This window comes from Salmo salar, chromosome 10, assembly GCF_965601325.2.
Source record: "Salmo salar chromosome 10, fSalSal1, whole genome shotgun sequence".
Taxonomy (NCBI): Eukaryota; Metazoa; Chordata; class Actinopteri; order Salmoniformes; family Salmonidae; genus Salmo; species Salmo salar.
The window spans coordinates 117,815,797-117,830,929 of NC_138300.1; positions in this window are offsets into that span (position 1 = coordinate 117,815,797).

Consider the following 15,133-nt stretch of genomic DNA (forward strand, 5'->3'; position numbering starts at 1 on the left):
GCTAATATATTTGATTGTAGCTACAATAACAGTGGCCAACGATGTTAATTTGTTTGTTTTATTAAATAGTCTATAGAAATGTTTTTGTAGACTAGAGGAATTGATGCTGCGCAATGTTTTTGTTGCCAAAGGGAGGATGTTTTCGTCACCCGCCACATCTCTGGCACTTGGGCATTGCCCATCGTCCGCATTCCGCATCATGTTGCGCAGATACAAATCCAGTGCTGAAGTATTCAGAATAACTAGGTGAATGTCTTTTTATCTATCAATACAAGTAAGTGAAACAGTAATTAAAGCGTAAATAACCTGTGAATCCCTCTGCTATTTAATGCACGTAACTCCTCAGTGGAAGACCTGATAAATATATAATCCTCAAACACTGTTTTCTACTCTAGATTTGCAGGAGACTGCCATGATTCTAGGAGATCCCAAAGTATGGGCTTCTATAGGCTGTATGATAATTGTTCCTTCAGATGAACCTGAAATGTGAGTGTGCTAAATGTATAGCAGCTTGCTAAGATAATATCGGGCCATCAGTGGCCTTTAAGGGCTGGTATATAGATGTATTCAATGTCCACCCCGTTTTTTACCGATTTAAAACAAATGTGCTGTGGTACTTGGCTGCACCATGCTCTGTCACCAGGAGAGGGCCCGCTTTCTTAGACCTTTTCACACTAATGAGCCGCGCTGTACTGCATTGGCCTGGTTACAACCGCTAAAAGACTGAGTCAGTTTGACTCGTTCCTCAGTCAACTCTAGCTCACCTCATCTGCTGCCTTAAAAAGCTGTGAACTCACCGGTTATATTTTGCATCCATTAACTGATGCTTTGCCATGCCTCCTACAGAGTGAGATTCTTGGCAGTTCTCCTGTGCGCCAGACATCAGGGCATGTCTCTGTCTCGCCATTATGCTTATGGGAGAGTGTCTGACGGTGCATATTTCTGGCAGCAAATCTGGGTGTGTTTTTTAGGCTTGTGTGTTTGAGTGGGACTGGTAGTCAATGTCCCATTATAGTACAAGCAGCATGAAGCAGATACGGGGGGAAAATAATCACATCCAAACCCATTAACAATTGTAGAATATATTTGAACTGAGTGTTGTGTTGGGGGCCATCACACTGGTGCCATTTGTGTTTACAATTGTGTGTGTGTGAGATGACAGGAATTAGACAGAGAAGGTGGCATAGTAGGGGTAATGAGAGCAGGAGGAAGAGGAAGTGGCTACCACATGACATATTTTTGAACACATTTTCAGTCCTTTCTCTTTTAGCATCTCTTGGCAACGAGTTCAGTTGCTGAGGTGTGAAGTTGTCACTCTGCAGGACCAGTCAGTGCATCTCTGACTAGAAGATCAAGTGGTAGTTCATTGTTAGGGATCCAATGCCAGAATATTTCAAGGGGGAACAGTATTGACCACAGTAATAGTTCTGTCTGTCTTAAAGCAAGTGTGCGTGTGTGTATTTAAAAAAACAAAAATTGTCCTCTGCCTCATACGCTCCCACAGCCGCTTATGGGCTTCCCCACCTAATAGCAGACTGGAAAAACAAAACACTAAACCAAACTGTGGTCTGCATCTCCAAAACCAGACTTGACGTCTGTCTGCTCCCTACTCCATTACCCAGAGAGGATGCTGTGGTCAGAATAACATGGTGGTTTTCTGTGGCTTGTTCGGTTTGTACATCATGGTTCTGACTGGTGTGAGTTTGACGTAACTGTGTGTATACTGTGTGTGTGTGCATGAGTGAGTAGTACAGTACCTTCTCTTTGTATAATTGCTTATAAAGACCAGAGCATACTGCTGTCACTCAGCTTGTATTATAGATTGTAAATCTATATGTAAATAGCTAGATGTTGTACTGACTCGTACAATTACATCAGTGTCCATAGCAACATCATCTGGGGAATGTTATGTCTTCAGATGTAAGATTTTGGTTAAAAAAAAAAACGTTCTAACGAATGTGTTCATACAGCCTTGTTTCATTATCCCAATCCCCTGTGTAAATGTATATAGCTGCTCCAGCTGTCTAGCTGTGTTTTTATAAGAGATACAATTTGGCTATTATATTTGGTATTGTTGGAATTTTATTAGGATCCCCATTAGCTGTTGCAAAAGCAGTAGCTACTCTTCCTGGGGTCCACACAAAGCATGAAACATGACATATTATAGAACATCAGTAGAGAAGAACAGTTCAAGGACAGAACAGCCTCACTTCATAGACGCAGGTGGCAGGGCATGCCATAGTGATTGTTACCAAGGATGTGTCTGTCTGCAGTCTGGAGACCACTCAGGGGTAGTATTTTTATATATATATATATATATATATATATATATATATATATATATTATATATATATATATATACACTACCATTCAAAAGTTTGGGATCACTTAGAAATGTCCTTGTTTTTGAAAGAAAAGCACATTTATTTTGTTAATTTAAAATGACGTCAAATTGATCAGAAATACAATGTAGACATTGTTAATGTTGTAAATGACTATTGTAGCTGGAAACAGCAGATTTTTAATGGAATATCTACATTGGCGTACAGAGGTCCATTATCAGCAACCATCACTCTTGTGTTCCAATGGCACGTTGTGTTAGCTAATCCAAGTTTATCATTTTAAAATGCTAATTGATCATTAGAAAACCCTTTTGCAATTATGTTAGCACAGCTGAAAACTGTTGTGCTAAATAAAGAAGCAATAAAACTGGCCTTTAGACTAGTTGAATATCTGGAGCATCATCATTTGTGGGTTCCATTACAGGCTCAAAATGGCCAGAAACAAAGACCTTCTGAAACTCGTCAGTCTATTCTTGTTCTGAGAATTGAAGGCTATTCCATGTGAGAAATTGCCAAGAAACTGAAGATCTCGTACAACGCTGTGTACTACTCCTTTCACAGAACAGTGCAAACTGCCTCTAACCAGAATAGAAAGAGGAGTGGGAGGCCCCGGGGCACAACTGAGCAAGAGGACAAGTACATTATAGTGTCTAGTTTGAGAAACAGACACCTCACAAGTCCTCAACTGGCAGCTTCATTAAATAGTACCCGCAAAACACCAGTCTCAACGTCAACAGTGAAGAGGGATGCTGGCCTTCTAGGCAAAGTTCCTCTATCCAGTGTCTGTTCTTTTTTCCATCTTAATCTTTTCTTTTTATTGGCCAGTCTGAGATATGGCTTTTTCTCTGCAACTCTGCCTAGAAGGCAGGACAATGACTCTAAACACACGGCCAAGACAATGCAGGAGTGGCTTTGGGACAAGTCTCTGAATGTCCTTGAGCCCGGACTTGAATCCGATCGAACATTTCTGTAGAGACCTGAAAATAGCTGTGCAGCGACGCTCCCCAACCAACCTGACAGAGCTTGAGAGGATCTGCAGAGAAGAATGGGAGAAACTCCCCAAATACAGGTGTGCCGAGCTTGATGCGTCATACCCAAGAAGACTCGAGGCTGTAATTGCTGCCAAAGGTGCTTCCACAAAGTACTGAGTAAAAGTATGAATACTTATGTACATGTGATATTTCTGTTTTTACATTTGCAGAAAATAACAAAAAAACAGTTATTGCTTTTGTCATTATGGGTTATTGTGTGTAGATTGAAGATGTAAAAAAAAAAAAAGATTTAATCCATTTTAGAATAAGGCTGTAACGTAACAAAATGTGGAAAAAGTCAAGGGGTCTGAATACTTTCCGAATGCACTGTATATCTGTTTTTTTAGCGTATTGTATTAAACTGACACACCGTTCTATGGCTTATGACCTTTATTATTTTGTCACAATTTATTAAACGTATGGGTCTGTAATCAGCAGAGGACTCTCCAGATTTTCCTGTTTTTAATATCACTGAAATAACTGTTCGATACATGGAATGTACGGCCCAGTACATCCCTGGGGCCAAGCTTCCTGCCATCCAGGACCTCTGTACCAGGCAGTGACAGAGGAAAGACCTAAAAAGTGTCAGACTCCAGCCACCCTAGTCATAGACTGCTCTCCCTGCTACCGCACGGCAAGTGGTACCGGAGCGCCAAGTCTAGGTCCATGAGGCTTCTAAACAGCTTCTACCCCCAAGCCATAAGACTGCTGAACGTCTAATCTAATGGCCTCTCAGACTATTTGCATTACCCCCCCCCCCCCCCCCCCCCCCTACACTGCTGCTACTCTGGTTAATATCTATGCATAGTCACTTCAATAACTCTACCTTCATGTACATATTACCTCAATTACCTTGACTAACCGGTGCCCCCTGTATATAGCCTCCCTATTGTTATTTTACTGCTGCTCTTTAATTAATTGTAACTTTTTTTTATTTTTTATGTTTTTTCTTAACTGCATTATTGGTTAAGGGCTTGTAAGTATTTCATTCGGCGCATGTGACAAATACAATTTGATTTGAACTAGGAAATGTGGAATTGAATGACATTTGTGTAAATAAGGGCGCTACTTTGTACCAAAATGTTAACAGTATCTAATATTTCTATTTGGGTGATCTCTGTTTTTACATTTTTTTTGGTCTGCTGATAATTGTTTCAGGGTTGTTGAGTCTAAGAAGGCTGTAGGTTGTTAAATTCTGATTTATATCGATTTTTCATAGAAGCTTTTAAAATAGTCCTTAATTGCGTTATTGTTTCTAATTAACACATTTGTATCTTTTCAAATTATAACTGGTTTGGGGATTATTTGTTTTGTGATGGCTGCGAGATGTTTACCAGGTGTATTTGCCATTGAACAGTATGCTTTATTTGAGTTCAACCTGTAGTTATTGGCTCTCTTCAAAGGTAGAAGATCATATTCCTGCTTAAGTTCAGAATTTAAAAAAATCTTCTTACCTTGTAAAGATTTTTGATAGTCTTTTTTATTTAATTTTAATTTCTAACTCAGATTGAACTTTTGCCTAGTATGAGATTGTCATACATTTACGTCATTTAGCAGACGCTCTTATCCAGAGCGACTTACAAATTGGTGCATTCACCTTATGATATCCAGTGGAACAACCACTTTACAATAGTGCATCTATATCTTTTTTTTGGGGGGGGGGGGGGTTAGAAGGATTACTATATCCTATCCCAGGTATTCCTTAAAGAGGTGGGGTTTCAGGTGTCCCCTAATGTACGCCTTAAAAGCATCCTAAATTATATTGTGGGTCGGCTTTTCTCTGTCCTCAATGTGTACATTTGTAAGGGTAAAGGTTTTTATTATTTCATTTACGTATTTAATACATTTCAGGCTTTGAAGATGTGCTCTGTTCATATTCTGTCGCTAAGTGTATGTTCTGTTGTAATTTAGCATGATAGTGGAGAATGATCCAATATCACTGGATTTCTTTTAACCAAGTAAATTGTTGAGAGCATTTTTTTTTTTAAGAAAACATTTCAATACTTAAATAGCTTTTCTTACTTTAAGAAAAAAATAGTAGTCTTTTGTAGTTGGGAATAGTAAACTTCAGGTATCCTGTAAATTATTTGTAGAGATTTTTCAGCCTCTTTGGAGTTTCCTTGAATTTGCCTTTTTTTGTTGCTACTTTTCAATCTTATCGAAATGTATGATTTAGGTTGCCAGCTAAAATAATAGTTTCTGTCTGGATTTGATCTAATACAGTTTTGAATTCTATCTAAAAACACACCAGATTTGCCCCTGGTAGGATATAAACTTAGCAAAAAAAGAAACATCCCTTTTTCAGGACCCTGTCTTTCAAAGATAATTCGTAAAAATCCAAATCACTTCACAGATTTTCATTGTAAAGGGTTTAAACACTGTTTCCCATGCTTCTCCAATGAACCATAAACAATTAATGAACATGCACCTGTGGAAAGGTCGTTAAGACACTAACAGCTTAGACGGTAGGCAATTAAGGTCACAGTTATGAAAACTTAGGACACTAAAGAGGTCTTTCTACTGACTCTGAAAAACACCAAAAGAAAGATGCCCAGGGTCCCTGCTCATCTGCGTGAACGTGCCTTAGGCATGCTGCAAGGAGGCATGAGGACTGCAGATGTGGCCAGGGCAATAAATTGCAATGTCCGTACTGTGAGACGCCAAAGACGGCGCTGCAGGGAGACAGGACCGACAGTGATCGTCCTCGTGGCAGACCACGTGTAACAACACCTGCACAGGATCGGTACATCCGAACATCACACCTGCGAGACAGGTACAGGATGGCAACAACAACTGCCCGAGTTACACCAGGAATGCACAATCCCTCCATCAGTACTCAGACTGTCCGCAATAGGCTGAGAGAGGCTGGACTGAGGGCTTGTAGGCCTGTTGTAAGGCAGGTCCTCACCAGACATCACCTCACCAGACATCACCAACAACATCGCCTATGGGCACAAACCCACTGTCGCTGGACCAGACAGGACTTGCAAAAAAGTGCTCTTCACTGACGAGTCGCAGTTTTGTCTCACCAGAGGTGGTCGGATTCGCGTTTATCGTCGAAGGAATGAGTGTTACACCGAGGCCTGTACTCTGGAGCGGGATCGAGGTGGAGGGTCCGTCATGGTCTGGGGCAGTGTCACAGCATCTCAAGGCCGTGCGTTATAGGGAAGACATCCTCTTCCCTCATGTGGTACCCTTCCTGCAGACTCATCCTGACATGACCCACCAGCATGACAATGCCACCAGCCATACTGTTCGTTCTGTGTGTGATTTCCTGCAAGACAGGAATGTCAGTGTTCTGCCAGGGCCAGCGGAGAGCCTAGATCTCAACCCCATTGAGCATGTCTGGGACCTGTTGGATCGGAGGGTGAGGGCTAAGGCCATTCCCCCCGAGAAATGTCCGGGAACTTGCAGATGCCTCGGTGGAAGAGTGGGGTAACATCTCACAGCAAGAACCAGCAAATCTGGTGCAGTCCATGTATGAGATGCACTGCAGTACTTAAAGCAGCTGGTGGCCACACCAGATACTGACTGTTACTTTTGATTTTGACCCCCTCTTTATTCAGGGACACATTATTCAATTTCTGTTAGTCACATGTCTGTGGAACTTGTTCAGTGTGTCTCAGTTGTTGAATCTTACGTTCATACAAATATTTACACATGTTAAGTTTGCTGAAAATAAACGCAGTTGACGTTTCTTTTTTTGCTGAGTTTACAATGAAATCAATGCGTATTTTTCACCATGTAAGGTACAATTCAAAATTAGTAAACGTCCTTTTTGGTCCATGTGCTGGGATATAAGGGAAAAGGGTGTATTCTTATTCATCTGGATACCTATACCTCTGCTGTTACCACAGTAGGTGGAAGCATAAGCCTCTCCAACCCAGCTGCTCTTTAAATGTTCAATTTCTCCTTTTTGGAAGTGTAACTCTTGCAGGAAAACCACATCTGCTGACAATCTCTTTAAATGTTCAAGAACCATATACTTCTTTTTCCCCTGTCATGGAGCCCGTTCAGATTCCATGTAATAAATTGGGATTTTCTTGGTCTTGTATAAAATCAAGGTAAACTGTTCTATCATTGAAGAACTAGATAAAAAAAAAATTGCAGACATATGAGGGCAATGGACATTCTATGGAATGGAGGAGTTATAGTATGAATACATAGTTATTATGTAATTACATACAGTTGAAGTTGGAAGTTTACATACACTTATGTTGGAGTTTTTCAACCACTCAGTTAGGACATCTACTTTGTGCATGACACAAATAATCTTTCCAACAATTGTTTACAGACAGATTATTTCACTTATAATTCACTCTATCACAATTCCAGTGGGTCAGAAGTTTACATACACTAAGTTGACTGTGCCTTTAAACAGCTTGGAAAATTCCAGAAAACGATGTCATGGCTTTAGAAGCATCTGATAAGCTAAATTACATAATTTGAGTCAATTGTAGGTGTACCTGTGGATGTATTTCAAGGGCTACCTTCAAACTCAGTGCCCCTTTGCTTGACATCATGGGAAAATCAAAAGAAATCAGCCAAGACCTCAGAAAATAAATTGTAGACCTCCACAAGTCTGGTTCATCCTTGGGAGCAATTTCCAAACGCCTGAAGGTACCACGTTCATCTGTACAAACAACAGTACGCAAGTATAAACATCATGGGACCACGCAGCAGTCATACCACTCAGGAAGGAGACGCATTCTGTCTCCTAGAGATGAACGTACTTTGGTGCGAAAAGTGCAAATCAATCCCAGAACAACAGCAAAGGACCTTGTGAAGATGCTGGAGGAAACGGGTACAAAGTATCTATATCCGCAGTAAAACAAGTCCTATATCGACATAACCTGAAAGGCTGCTCAGCAAAAGCCAGACTACGGTTTGCAACTGCACATGGGGACAAAGATCGTACTTTTTGGAGCAAAGTCCTCTGGTCTGATGAAACAAAAATAGAACTGTTTGGCCATAATGACCATTGTTATGTTTGGAGGAAAAAGGGGGAGAATTGCAATCCAATGAACACCATCCCAACCGTGAAGCACGGTGGTGGCAGCATCATGTTGTGGGGGTGCTTTGCTGCAGGAGGGACTGGTGCACTCCACAAAATATATGGCATCATGAGGAAGGAAAATTATGTGGATATATTGCAGCAACATCTCAAGACGTCAGTCAGGAAGTTAAAGCTTGGTATCAAATGGGTCTTCCAAATGGACAATGACTCCAAGCATACTTCCAAAGTTGTGGCAAAATGGCTTAAGGACAACAAAGTCAAGGTATTGGAGTAGCCATCACAAAGCCCTGACCTTAATCCTATAGAACATTTGTGGGCAGAGCTGTAAATGCATGTGCGAGCAAGGAGGCCTACAAACCTGACTCAGTTACACCAACTCTGTTAGGAGGAATGGGCCAAAATTCACCCAACTTATTGTGGGAAGCTTGTGGAAGGCTACCCAAAACATTTGACCCAAGTTAAACAATTTAAAGGCAATGCTACTAAATACTTATTGAGTGTATGTTAACTTCTGACCCACTGGGAATGTGATGAAATAAATAAAAGCTGAAATAAATCATTCTCTCTACTATTATTCTGACATTTCACATTCTTACAATGAAGTGGTGATCCTAACTGACCTAAAACAGGGAATTATTACTAGGATTAAATGTCAGGAATTGTGAAAAACTGAGTTTAAATGTATTTGGCTAAGGTGTATGTAAACTTCCGACTTCAATTGTATGTAGAGCGTGTGTGCTGAGCTGACATTTAACATAAAACATAAAGCAAAGTACTTCGCACTCGGGAAGTCTGATGTCACACCAGTGTTTATGTGGCCTCAGAGTCTTGGCCCTCAGTGGCAGGTTAAACATTATGGAAACTGATTGCACTGTTGATGTGAATGTTCAGTGAATGTTCATTGTAATTATGTGCATTTTATATGTAATTGGTTTTGACAGATTAATGAAGATGCCGGTGCAAAGTGCTTCTGTGAAACTGTGTGTGAGCGTTTGTGTGAAAGAGAGAGGAAGTTCCACTTGCTAGGTGCCAGATAATACAGCTGGTTTGTATTTTAAACAGACAGAGAAATAGAGGGGTGGTCAGGATTTCTGGTAAAAGGCTAGGGTGGGGACTGTTTGTGCGCCAGCAGACATTCCACGCGATGCTGCGGCAGCATGCAGCTCAGCGGGTCAGCTGGTCAGAGCACAGACAGAGGGAGAGGCGAGAGTAGAGGAGCAGCAGGATCACACACAATGGACTAGTATTTTTTTAATAAAACAAAAATCTTTATCCAAGAAACCATCCCTGAAACATGATGATTCTGTCACTTGTTAGTAGTGTGTGGAGGGGATGAGTGGTAGTGATGGAGGCTGATCTGGGTGAGGGGTTATGGGTAGCTGTGACTCAGCCCCCGCAGAGATGGAAGATGAAAGGAGGAGAGGAAGGAGAGAGGGAGTGACTCAGCATGTGGTCAGCTGACTCAGACCACAAGGAACGATGGGGAGCATGTGCAGCTGGAGGAGAAAGTGTTTGAGGTGTGTGTGTGTGTGTGTGTGTGTGTGTGTGTGTGTGTGTGTCTCTGTCTCTCTGTCTCTGTGTATGTGAGTGAGTGTGTGTGTGTGTGTCTCTCTCTCTCTCTGTCTCTGTGTATGTGAGTGAGTGTGTGTGGTCTTTGACAGCCAGGTCTTCCATTAGTTCTATTTCCTGTCACTTGATTGGAATGTTGGAGCAGGATTCCTGTCCTGTTTGTCTCTCCCACTCACCTGCCCAACCTTCACCACCTGGATACCATTACTTCCTCTTGTCTATGCGGGACTTTCCCACTCTGTGTGGTCTGGACATAGTGAATGTCACTGGAGTTGTAGTGTGTGCGCATGTGTATAATTGGATCTCAAGTGTCCCTAATTTTAGTGATTTATCATTTATGAGGAGTCTGTCTCTCATCGAAACAATATTATTTTTAAATGTGTTAAGTATTGTTTTAAAAGGGGCTCTGAGGAGAAAAAGCAAACAATGCCACCATGTGGTGAATACTGGAGCTGCACTGTGGGTGTGTCAGACTCGGTTTCAAGTGTACGGGAAGTGATTCTAAAAGTGTGTTTGTACAGTTGTGATTCTAAAAGTGTATGAGAGTACAGTTTGTGTGTTTTAAAAGGAGAGAGAGAGAGTGTGTCATAAATCCTGTTGACTCACAGCATAAGAATGACTTAATCTGCTTCAGGTCTGGATGAACAGATCACAGCCTCACACTTGAAGTAAAGAGGAGAGGAGAGAGGGAGGAAGGCAGAGAGAGGGAGGAAGGCAGAGAGGAAAGGGAGCGAGAGGAAGGCGGAGAAGAGAGAGCGAGAGGAAGGCAGAGAGAGGGAGAGAGAGGAAAGGGAGCAAGTGGAAGGCAGAGAGAGAGAGAGGTAGTAGCTGTACAGTCTCTCTGGAACCTACCCTTCAGAGCATCTATTCCTCACTCTCGTTGGGCTTGTTTAGAGACAGACATGAGACAGACATGAGGGCTTAGAGAGCTACATATTGTTTCTATAGACTGGCTGGGTGGATGGGCTCCTCTCCTTTCAACCAATCAGTTTAATGTTTCTATAGACTGGCTGGGTGGATGGGCTCCTCTCCTTTCAACTGAACAGCACAGCAACACATGCAACATGGAGATGGCTTCTGGACCTCATGTGGCTCACAGGGGGAGTTTTCTAACAGGTTAGTGTGTCTTTGTGTACATGGTACTTATTCTAGAGTATAAATGCAACTGAAATTCACTGTTACAACAACTATGTTAAATGATGTTCAATGGCATTTAGATGGTGTAATTGGAAAAGTAACTCATGTTTTCAGTAAGATTCAGCATTTATAGTGTATCCATTTATAATAACGGTTTGTCTTTATTTTGTCATAGACGTGGTAACTGTTCATGTAGTAGTGGTGTGTGTTTGTGTAGTTGAGTACGTTTTTATAAACATGTAGTGCATCCAGCAGTCAAACCGGGAGACTGTTGAATCGATCTCCTATTCTCTGGCACGCGCTGACCAGACAGTTGCTAACAAACTGGGCGTCTGAGGTTTCACTAACATCTGTCATGCACTGTGCTGTAGACACCAGGGTCCCCAAACACTCATAGACATCAATAGAATGCTGTGGTGTAAGGCAGTATGTAGCTACTCCCTCACGCCAAACGTCTCACAGAAGCTAAGGCTTTGTCACAGAGAGACTGGCTGGAAGACATTACCCTCACAGATGCTAAGGCTTTGTCACAGAGAGACTGGCTGGAAGACATTACCCTCACAGAAGCTAAGGCTTCGTCACAGAGAGACTGGCTGGAAGACATTACCCTCACAGAAGCTAAGGCTTTGTCACAGAGAGACTGGCTGGAAGACATTACCCTCACAGAAGCTAAGGCTTCGCCACAGAGAGACTGGCTGGAAGACATTACCCTCACAGAAGCTAAGGCTTCGCCACAGAGAGACTGGCTGGAAGACATTACCCTCACAGAAGCTAAGGCTTCGTCACAGAGAGACTGGCTGGAAGACATTACCCTCACAGATGCTAAGGCTTCGTCACAGAGAGACTGGCTGGAAGACATTACCCACTCAAGACCATAAAGAGTAAACGATGATCTCATATTCAGTTGTAACTTCACACACGCACGTATGCATACACACACACCCTATAAACATACAGATGTGTGTGTGTGTGTGTGTGTGTGTGTGTGTGTGTGTGTCACTATCAGTCTCTTTCTGTCTTATATGAGAGTGTGTGTGTGTGTTTGTTTCACTATCAGTCTCTTTCTCTCTCGTATGAGAGTGTGTGTGTTTGTTTCACTATCAGTCTCTTTCTCTCTCGTATGAGAGGGGGGTGTGTGTGTGTGTGTGTGTGTGTGTGTGTGTGTGTGTGTGTGTGTGTGTGCCTTTTTTGTGTGTAAGTTTCACTTTGACTCTGCTTAGCTTTCTCCTTCTCTATCGTATCCACATAGCCCATGTTAGTTCCGGGTGATCACACCTGGAGTTTGTCCTACATTGGCTGTGCATGTATATAGCTACGTCTCTTCCTGAGTGGCGAGCCTCATTCTGTCAGTTCTATCCTGTCTGTTCAGTCCCTGATCTGTAGAGTCGGTCCCTCTGTCTGTTCAGTCCCTGATCTGTAGAGTCGGTCCCTCTGTCTGTACAGTCCCTGATCTGTAGAGTCGGTCCCTCTGTCTGTACAGTCCCTGATCTGTAGAGTCGGTCCCTCTGTCTGTACAGTCCCTGATCTGTAGAGTCGGTCCCTCTGTCTGTACAGTCCCCGATCTGTAGAGTCGGTCCCTCTGTCTGTACAGTCCCCGATCTGTAGAGTCGGTCCCTCTGTCTGTACAGTCCCCGATCTGTAGAGTCGGTCCCTCTGTCTGTACAGTCCCCGATCTGTAGAGTCGGTCCCTCTGTCTGTACAGTCCCCGATCTGTAGAGTCGGTCCCTCTGTCTGTACAGTCCCCGATCTGTAGAGTCGGTCCCTCTGTCTGTACAGTCCCCGATCTGTAGAGTCGGTCCCTCTGTCTGTACAGTCCCCGATCTGTAGAGTCGGTCCCTCTGTCTGTACAGTCCCCGATCTGTAGAGTCGGTCCCTCTGTCTGTACAGTCCCCGATCTGTAGAGTCGGTCCCTCTGTCTGTACAGTCCCCAATCTGTAGAGTCGGTCCCTCTGTCTGTACAGTCCCCGATCTGTAGAGTCGGTCCCTCTGTCTGTACAGTCCCTGATCTGTAGCGCGGGTAACAAAGGTTCAGCCTAATTAACTACAAACTTTTGCTTCTCTCAGTGTAAAGTGTAGCTTAACTGTAGCAACGCTGTCTAGTTAGATGAGGACTCTCATCCATACATTACTATCCATACATTACTGTACTGGCGAGGACTCATGGCTGGCCCATACATCAAATCCTGTACTAGGAAATCGCACTTTGACCTTTTCCTCCATTATTTATGTGGATATTTTGCATATTTTTGCATCTCATACTGGCAAGGATTCTATATGTAGATGGCTAATAATTTCATTTATGGGCTAATAATTTCATTTATGGGCTTTACAATCTGTTTTACCTGGTCTCAGACTATGTCTCCTTTTAAAGCTGTCTATTGAAATGAAAATCTACTGAGTGAAAATCCATGTTATTATGACTGATCCGTCACAATGTTATGGCCAGTGATTGCTTTCTGTCTGTAGAATGCGTCGTTGCTATGTTGCGCCCGCCGGTCTGACGTCTCAGTTGAAGTGTTGACATTGGTAGAAGGAAGCAAGGCGGAGCTGGCTGGAGGAGTACATTATAACATCCTGGTTAGAGGGATGATGGGAAGGGCTGGGTTTCTCCTGTCTGGCCCACTGCCCAGTCCCAGAATCTTACTGGGTTCCTGTACTGAAAGCCAAACTCAGTAACTTGAAAAAACAACAGAACGACATCCCCGCCCTGCATTGTTTTCTCTAAAAGAGAAAGGACACAGAACACAGTCCCTGAAGTCTCTCCCTGTGAGTCGGTATCCCTTAGGGAAGTAGCGCTGAGAAATTGTGCTGACATTTGGATCCATAATAAACGATAAGAGGACATGAAGTGGTGTTTTGAAATGATTATAAAGTAAAGTGTCCGTTCTGGGAAAGCACAAGTATGAGATCGTGGTTTTAGACAGACACATTTGAAAGGAATTTGGATAAGAGCTTGTTCTTAGCTTATTGACTAACTGCCATTAGAATAGTGTTTGGATGTAAAGTCCAGGTTACGACCTTGTTAGTCACAGCCAGGGTGAGATTTGAGCACGTTGTGTCCTGGAGCTTTTTTTGGTTGTACATCCAGAAAGCAGAGTCAAGTAACTTACTCCTTAATCCCTCTTCAATCCCCTGTATTACATTTGAAAGGAAAATGCTTACCCATGTTAGGAATGAAAGTTTGCGTGTGCATTTAAACCAGGAGTGTTGATGTAAGTACACTGTGTAGTATAATGTCCTAGTAGCTCATGGCATGATGAATATCAGACTGCTTCTCTGGGGCGGTTCCCTGGAATACGCTTCTGTCAGCAGATTCACACTTTCCACAGCTATAGCCTAGCTTGTGCTATTAAGGATAATTGCTGTGTGTGTATACCCCAAGCGTGAACCCACTGCGGTATGCTAAGGGACATTAACTCAGACGTGAACCTGGATTGGCACAGCCAGCCACGTTAACTTCGACATGAACTATGGTAGTGTACAGAGACAGCTCCCTGTCCTCCCCAGGCACAGGGGATAACTCACTGTCATATCCTCATTTTTAGGGTACAGTATGATACTGTATATTGCACTTGATAGACTATTTTATCCAATGTGACCTGCAGTATAGGGAATGCAGATATTTTGAGTCTTTTGTACGTGATCACTGTGGGAATTGAACCCACAACCTTGGTGTTTAGCTCCATGCTGTTACAAACTGAGCCTCTCAGTAGGACCACTCCTTATGGTCCAATAAGGAGCTGATGTGACTCACTTAGACTGTATCAGGTTACGGACCAAGCTCCGATTTCCAGGATATGTTAAATGACGTGGTGATGGGAGAACTACTGATGTGATGATTAACAAATTGGTGACTCAAAACACAAGTGCCACTCTCAGATTCCTGTCTGCATTAACCAGTCATTGCTCCTGGAAATACGATCCTTTAAGTTGATGCAGAGACAAAACCCTTTCACACAAACACAATGGGTCACAGACAGACCTACTAATGTGTTGTGATGTCTGTAGAAGATTGCAGAGTAATGAAGGTGTTCTT